Genomic DNA, 8,428 nt, shown 5'->3' on the forward strand with positions numbered 1-8,428 from the left:
TTAATAGGAAAGGTGAAGTTCCCTAGAGTAAATCGCAAATTTGTTGCATCTAGATTTCCTAGCTATAAATTCTAATTACCCAAAAAGATTGTCCAAGGTTTGATGGATGCCAATTTGAAGTGTCTTTTCAATGCTATAACTAGGGCAATAACCAAGGAAACTTAGCTAAGCATAAGGGACTTTGTAGATGAGAATAATTTTATGCTATATGTATATGTTGATAATCACAACAATTGACAAAGCTAGTATTGCCTTACCAACATTGTTGAAAGGAGATTGTTGAAATGAATAAGATTAATGAAACCTATCATGGAATAATCATTATTTTTTCAGTGATGTCAAACCTGCTACTTTCTAGTGAGACAATTGCTTACTTTGGTCTAAATGTTATCATTTGATTGATTGATGATGAGGATTTGAAAAGAAAGGATAACAAGAGAACCTAGAGAAAGGTTGAGTTATATGGTGTATAAAAGGAGCACTAAGAGCAAGCAAGACATTGATGATATAGTGTATTGTTTATCTACTTAAGGGTATAATGAAAGGATGCTTGAGCAAAGACTAGAAGGAGGCTAAGAAAAGAAATTTGTCTGACAAGCCTGCCCAAGCAAATAGTGGAAGCCAAACAAGTTAGTGTAGGTTGAGCAAAAAATTAGTTGAAGCTTAGTAGTAAGTTCAGTATGTATCGAGTGTCAGAAGATGGCAATAGCGATTGAGTGAAACTTAGTGTATGTTGAGCAACCCAGTGTTGGTCGAGCATTAGAAGATAGTGTTTGCCAAGCAAATAGTGTGTTATTATAGAGTGACAGTAAAATGAGTTTGATTGAAGATTTGACAAATCTGATCCGACAAAGTTGATTTCTTGAATTGTGAAGTGTGTGGAAGATTACTATGATGAATTGGTGGCATAAAATTCAAGATAAACCATTTTGAGAGGAATTGAAAGAGAATTGTAGAGGAAGTTTCTAGAAGGGAATAAAATGGAAAGATGGGAAGATTCAATGAATATGACCTAATCCTAAGATGGACAATTGTGGTTAAGCGACAAAAGACTTAAATTATCTATACAAAGAGATAATAGGCCACAAGCAATAGGTGAAGAGTTTGAACCTGAGAAAGACAAGAAGTCTAAGGTGTTGCTTCATATGGTGGTCAAATGAAAGAGTCTACAGTTGGTATACTAAGAAAGAAGGCTTAAGGAGATGAAGGCTTGAAGGGTGAACAAGCTATTAGAGATGAAGAGGATGAATGCCAAGCAGAATGGAGGATTGAATGTGAGGTTTGTAATCTGCAAGTGAGTGGTTTTATTATCAATCAAGTCCTATTATTGCTTTCTAACAATTATATCCATCTAGATAAATCCTTTGGAAAAAGGTTGACCCAACAGTCATGAGTAAATCCTTTAATAGGGCGACATTCTAATGGAATGTTCTAAAGTCCTCTAACAAGGTTCACTCCTAACAAGGTGATTGAAATCCTTTAACCAGGTCACATTTAATAGTGTGCATTGTAACCTTTAACAAGGTTGGCTCCTTATAGGACTAACTTCATAAGAGTGAAAATTAGTAGCATGTTACTGGTGTTTTTTCCCAAATTGGGTTTCCATGTAAAATCCTTGTGTCAAAATATGTGATTGATTTTGTGGCATTACATGTTTATATTTCTACAAAGTTATTTTTGACCTAAGACAACAATATGCAAAAGTTTAAGATATTTAATGATCAATGCATGTATAAGTATAAGTTGAAGTAATGAAAAGTTTTGTTTTGTACATTTAGACCTTGGATAACTGATTCACACCCCACCTCCCAATTATTCTAAACATTTCAACAACTGGTATTAAAGCACCAAGTGTTTGTGAAGGAGAAATTTTGAAGGTACTTAAAGCTAAAGATCAAGATGTACAGAAAGGAGGTGCCCAAGTTAAACAAGGAAAACTTTCCTACATGCACAATTTTGATGAAGCTACATCTAAGAGGACTTGGAGATTATGCGTAGTCAACTATCACCACTGAACATGTTGATACAACTGGAGCTCTAATTGTTGAACAATTGAAATAAAAGAAGGAACACAATCAAGCAATGTTGGAGATGGCATTTGCCCTAAGCTATTCAGAGTTTGATGACATCAAAGAATGTGATTTTGCTAAGAAGATGTGGGATGTCGTATAGAAGATCTATTGAGGAGACAAGAATGTGTTGAGAGCCAAAGTTGAAAGTCTTAGAGGAAAATTTGATGAAATGACAATACAAGATGGTGAGACTATAGTCCAGTATTGTTCAAGAATCAAAGATGTTGTTAATGCAATTCGAGGATCTGATGGACATATTGAAGATGAGACTTTGATCAAAAAATTATTGAGAACCTTGCTACCTATCTATGCTATTAGAATATCTCCTATACAAGAATTGAGGTGTACTCCCAGTAGTAATCTGACCCTTGAATGACTGGTTGGTAGACTCACTGCTTTTGAACTTTCAAATTTTGATAATTTCAAATCTGAGAATGTCGAATTTTCTTTTAAAGCTAAGTTGAAAATAAAAGAACCGAAAGATAAGAAAAAGAAAAAGATCAAGCATGCTGCTAGTGACAGTGATGCAAATAATGAAGAGCTAGAAGAATTGGAAGCATTGTTGGCTAGGAAATTTTACAAAGGCAAAGGAAAATACAAAGGTAAGTTACCCATCATATGTTTTAGTTGTAATGAGGTTGGTCATATTGCAACAAGATGTCCTAGGAAGTCAAACAACAAGAATGAAGACAAATACAGAGGTAGAAAAGATGACAGTAATAAAGGCTATAAGGACAAAGGAAAGAGGGCTTGTTACGTTGTTGAAGAAGAACTCAATGATGAATCTGATGATCATGATGATGAAGTTGTCTATGTTGTTATGAAATATGATTCTAATGAAGATGAGGCAATTGCATTAGTATCTTATGTGAACAAGAGTGACAGATGGATCATTGATAATGGATGTTTACATCACATGACTGGAGACAAAAGTAATTTCATTGTCCTTGAGTATTGCAATGGAAATAGTGTTAGATTTGGTAATGATGCACTCTGTCTGATAAAAAGAAAAGGATTAATAAGATTGAAAAAAAAGATCATGTGTGACAATGTTTACTATGTGGAAGGACTTAACTATAATCTATAGAGTGTGTCACAATTGAATAGTTCAGGATGCAAAGTTGAATTTGATAACAGGAAGGCTAAGCTCTATCACATTGATGGAAAACTAATTGGAAGTGGAGATCAGACTAGAGGTAATCTATCCTATCTTGACATGAATGCTGCTACTTTTATTGTTGTACAATTTGATGATGTGTGGCTATGGCACTTTATTTCATGTAAATTTTGACAATTTGGTCAGTATTAGTAAAGATGAAAAGAGTCAGAGATTTTCCAAAACTGAAGAGACTTGATAATGTGATTTGCAAACAATGTCAATTAGGCAAGATAATAGAGTCCATTTTTAAAAGTAAGACTCATACTTCAAAGGAAATTCTAGATTTTGTTCATATTGATTTATGTGGACCAATTGATGTGCAAAGCTACAAAGGTGACATGTACATTATCCAAATTGTTGATGATTACTCTAGAATGATGACAATAATATTTTTAAAAGAAAAATCTGATGCTTTTCAAATGTTTAAATGGTATCTGACAAGAGTTGAAAAGGAAACTAGTAAAATCTTTAAATATCTGAGATCTAACAAAGGTGGAGAGTTTACATCAAATGAGTTTGAAAACTTCTGCAATGACAGAGGAATCAAGAGACAAACTTCTGCACCTAGGACCCCTCCACAAAATGGGATTGTTGAAAGGAGGAACAGATCTATAATAAATTGTGTTAGAACACTAATGATGGAGAAGAATGTTGCTTTGAAATACTAGAGAGAAGTTGTCAATACGGTTGTTTATACCTTGAACTGAGTACAAATCAAAAAAGGTATAGATTCTACATATTCTGAATCAAGGTATGGATACTCACACAATGTCAAGTATTTTAAGGTATTTGGAAGCAAGTGTTACATTCTTAAGAACAATAGAAATTGGTAAAATTGATGCAAAAAGTGAATAAGGTATATTCCTAGGTTATTCCACAAGAAGTAAGGCTTATAAGTGTTTAAATACTAACACTAACAAAGTTGTGGAAAGTGAAAATGCGAAGTTTGATGAATATATAGAAGTGCATGAAGATGAACGAAAGAAGGAACCTGAAAACTATAGAACCTCTATGCACTAATATGAAGACATGTCTACTGATGCGGATAATTTTGCAAACCAAGTTGCTAATCAACAAGAATCAGTGACCGTCGAGTCACATAAAATAGATGTTGAGTTAAATTCAGTAGTTGAGTTCCAATCAGAAGTTGAGGTGCATTCTAATACTAAGATCAATTTACATAAAAGGAATGTCAAGTTACCTGATAGAGAAGTGCACAATGAATCTAAAATTAAACTTCATGAAAGACCCATTGTAGAAAGGAGAGCAGGGCCAAGGTTGTCAAAGTATGTTAGAAGACATCATTTTGCTGAATAAATTATTGGAGATAAAGAAGACATATGAATAACAAGGAATAGGTTGAGACATGACATATGTTTGTTAAGCATGCATGAGCCTAAGTCTATGAATGATGCATTAGAAAATGAAGACTGGAATCGCTTAATGGTTGTTAAAAGGGTTATGAGGTACTTGAAAGGAATAGAAGACTATGGTCTATACTACAAGAAAAATGATAAGTTTGAATTGAGATCCTATGCAGATGTTGATTGGACTAGAAACATTGATGACAAAAAAAGTACAAGTGGAGGAGAATTTTTCTTAGGAAAAAGATTAGTCTCTTGGACTAGCAAGAAACAAAATTTTATTTCACAATCTACTACTAAAATTGAATATGTGGATGTTCTTGTAAATTGCACAAATGTGGTAACAATTACTTAAAGGAATGAAGGAAGGTTTACGTGGTACACTACTATGACAATACAAGTGCTATAAACATATCTAATAACCCTATGATGCATACAAAGACAAAAACACATCGTAATCAAGTATCATTACTTGAGAGAATTGGTTCAAGACAAAGAAGTGAGAATGGAATATGTGAATAAAAAAGAACATATAGCTAATATATTCACAAAGGCTTTACCTAAGGATGCACATGAATATCTTAGAGGTAAAATAGGGATGATACCCCTATCCAAAGCTACTTAAGAAGCAAGAGTAGTACCCTACATCAACTAAGTTGAATAAAATATTTTACAACTTGATGCAATGGATCTTACTTAATTAGGACTTTCTTGAAGTAAGGAAGGAGCTGAAAATAGAAGATTTACAGTCACATGCAAGGTGACAGATGGAGAAACTAAATTGAGTATATCTGCATGTATAGATGGCAAGTCTTTGGCATTGTTGTCAAAGAGGAAGAGTTTATTGAGAATGTATTGAGGGAGATATTAGAGAGATCAAGGAGAAAGATTGTCAAAGAGGGACAAGATCAGATGAGGGAGAAATCTAAGGAAAGCACATATATTGATAGAGGGAGAGATTTCAATAAAAGGTATTAAGTTTCTTTTTGGTATTATTGTTGGTATTGGTTTGCCATCAATGCCCAAGAGGGAGATTGTTGAAATGAAGAATATTGATGAAACCTATCATGGAAAAAATCATTATTTTGTCACCGATGTCAAGCCTACTACTTGTTGGTGAGACAATTGCTTACTTTGGTCTGAATACTATCATTTGATTTATTGATAATGAGGATTTGAAAAGAAAGGATAAAACCTAGAGAGATTAAGTTATATGGTGTATAAAAGGAGCACTAAGATCAAGAAAGACATTGATGATATAGTGTATTGATTATCTACTTAAGGCTATAATGAAAGGATACTTGAGAAAAGAATAGAAGGAGGCTAAGCACATATATGTATCTGCCAAACTTGACCGAGCAAATAGTGGAAGTCGAGCAAGTCAGTGTAGGCTAAGCAAAAAGTTAGTTGAAGCCTAGTAGTAAGTTTAGTACATGCCAAGAGTTAGAAGATGGCAATATCAACCAAGTGAAACTTAGTGTATGTCAAGAAACCCAATGTTGGTTGAGCATCAAAAGAAATTTTTTGCCAAGCAAACAATATGTTATTGCCGAGTGATAGTAAAATGAGATCTTAGCCGAAAAAGTTGATTTCTTGAATTGTGTGAAGTGTGTGGAAGATTACTATGATGAGATGATGGCATAAAATTCAAGATAAACCATTTTGAGACAAATTCAAAGAGGATTGTAGAGGAAGTTTCTAGAAGGGAATAAAATAGAAAGATGGGAAGATTCAATGAATCTGACCTAATCCTAAGATGGACAATTGTGGTTAAGCGGAAAAAGACTTAAATTATCTATATAAAGAGATAACAGGCTAGAAGCAATAGGTAAAGAGTATGAAACTAAAAAAGACAAGAAGTCTAGGGTGTTGCTTCATATGGTGGCTGAATGAAAGAGTTTGTAGTTGGCATACTAAGCAAGAAGGCTTAAGGAGATGAAGGCTTGAAGGGTGAACAAGCTATTAGAATTATAAAATAAAGCAATTAATGGCTTATTTAATAGATTGCCAATTATTTTAACTTAAAAACACATGACAATGGAAGACCATACAAAATAGCTAAATTATCCAAAAAAGGCCTAGACGTGTAAAGTGCCCTATGAGAGTATTGCATCTTTGCATGATTCCCCTTGAATTTTCATATTTGTCATATTTGACATAAAGAGCATAATTCTCGAATAGAAGAAATGAAATCAAGATACATAACATTATTAATTCAGGAGAAATATAACCTTCAGGGTGAAGATCTTCCCCACATAATATTTGTAGTTCATATACATTCGTCACTGTATAATGAAAAACTTTTATATATTATCCCTAACAATTGTATAAACACACCACATACTTTTTATTATTATTGGAGGTCTTGGTTGAAGATTTGAATCAAATAGGAATTTTCAACAGTATTTTAAGACCAAAGGATAAAATGTTTTGTGTGTAGGAGATCTTTCTAGGGCTTTGTTGGGTGTTCATTTTGCACAAGGTCAACGACAGGAATCCATTGTGTAATTCCTCTCTTGAAAAGAAAATATTTTAAAGGGTCCACTCCAAGGTTCAGTATTTGTCTTGCGACATACCAAAATCTACTCAGTAGAAGATAAATGTGAGTGTTCACAAGGAGGCCTTTGCTAGTTCTAAAAACTCTTTTATCTCAAAATTGAAGTCAATATGTTCGCTGTCTCAAAATATCACACCAAAAGAACAATATTTTAGTATTTTTTGTTTTCAATGCATGCAACTACCAATGCAACTCAAATGCATTCCTATTCTAAAAAGGGGTCAGCAAAGAAAATAATGAAACGGAAAGCAAATAACATGAAATCAAATTACTTGAAATTGAAATTCCTAAATGGACATAAGCTACACAACACAACATGCTGCGAATTAAACCTTCGAAGAAATCAGTAAAAAAAAACCAATGAGAATAGGAGTAGTGCTTCCTAGAATCCACTGATGCAATCGTCGGTGATAATCTTTAACAAGTCAAATGATGTTTCACTCTTCATCAAATTCCACGGAAAGTGCACTCATGTGAGACAAAAAGCTATGTAGACACAATCGGGTGATCTTTTCTCAAGCTTGTTACGTTAGCAGAATTCATATATCTGTAGCAAAAACCAGAACTAAAGGATTGCACAACCAAAAACAACACAATAAACCTTTGGCTCAATCACAATCTCATGAATAAAATCCACAAAACAATGACACATTCAGGCAAGAATAACTACACTCAGAATGCTAGCACCAATAGCATAATTTTATTGCATAATAACAGTGGCCTTTGTTACATTTTACAATGACATATTTATAAGAAATTGTCTCCTCAATTTTTGTTGAGAGTGAGAGATATCTTGATGCAATAAAATTCTTTTAAAACATTTAAACAAACTAAATATATATAAACTAACAATCTAACTGGTGCTTAGAGGGGCTTCGTCCATATTTTATTCATTAATTAGATGCATGAGCCCTTTACATGTCAAAAACAATAAAAGCATGAGAGAGAAAGTAGGAGGAAGCCATCCGTTGAAGTGGAACTGCATGGAGGTGCCAAAAATAGAAGCTAACCCTTCACTCAGCGTGTGTCGGAGTTAACTTGCCATCAAAATGTGTTCCCAATGCATGGAAAGTGCTATTTTTGGAACTGGCAGTCAATTGTCGGCGCACCTTAGAATTGCAGAGCTGCAAACCTATGAAGCTACGGACCTGCGGACCTCGACTGGGTCAAAATCTCAAAATTTTACTAAGTGTCAAAATTGAAATTTTGGCATCTGGGTTTTGTTCATCTTCATCCTAAAGTTATGTTTGGATGTTTGCCCTTGAATTTCTCTATC

This window comes from Cupressus sempervirens, chromosome 9 (genome assembly GCF_028749045.1).
Source record: "Cupressus sempervirens isolate cs-2001-9-10 chromosome 9, ASM2874904v1, whole genome shotgun sequence".
NCBI lineage: Eukaryota > Viridiplantae > Streptophyta > Pinopsida > Cupressales > Cupressaceae > Cupressus > Cupressus sempervirens.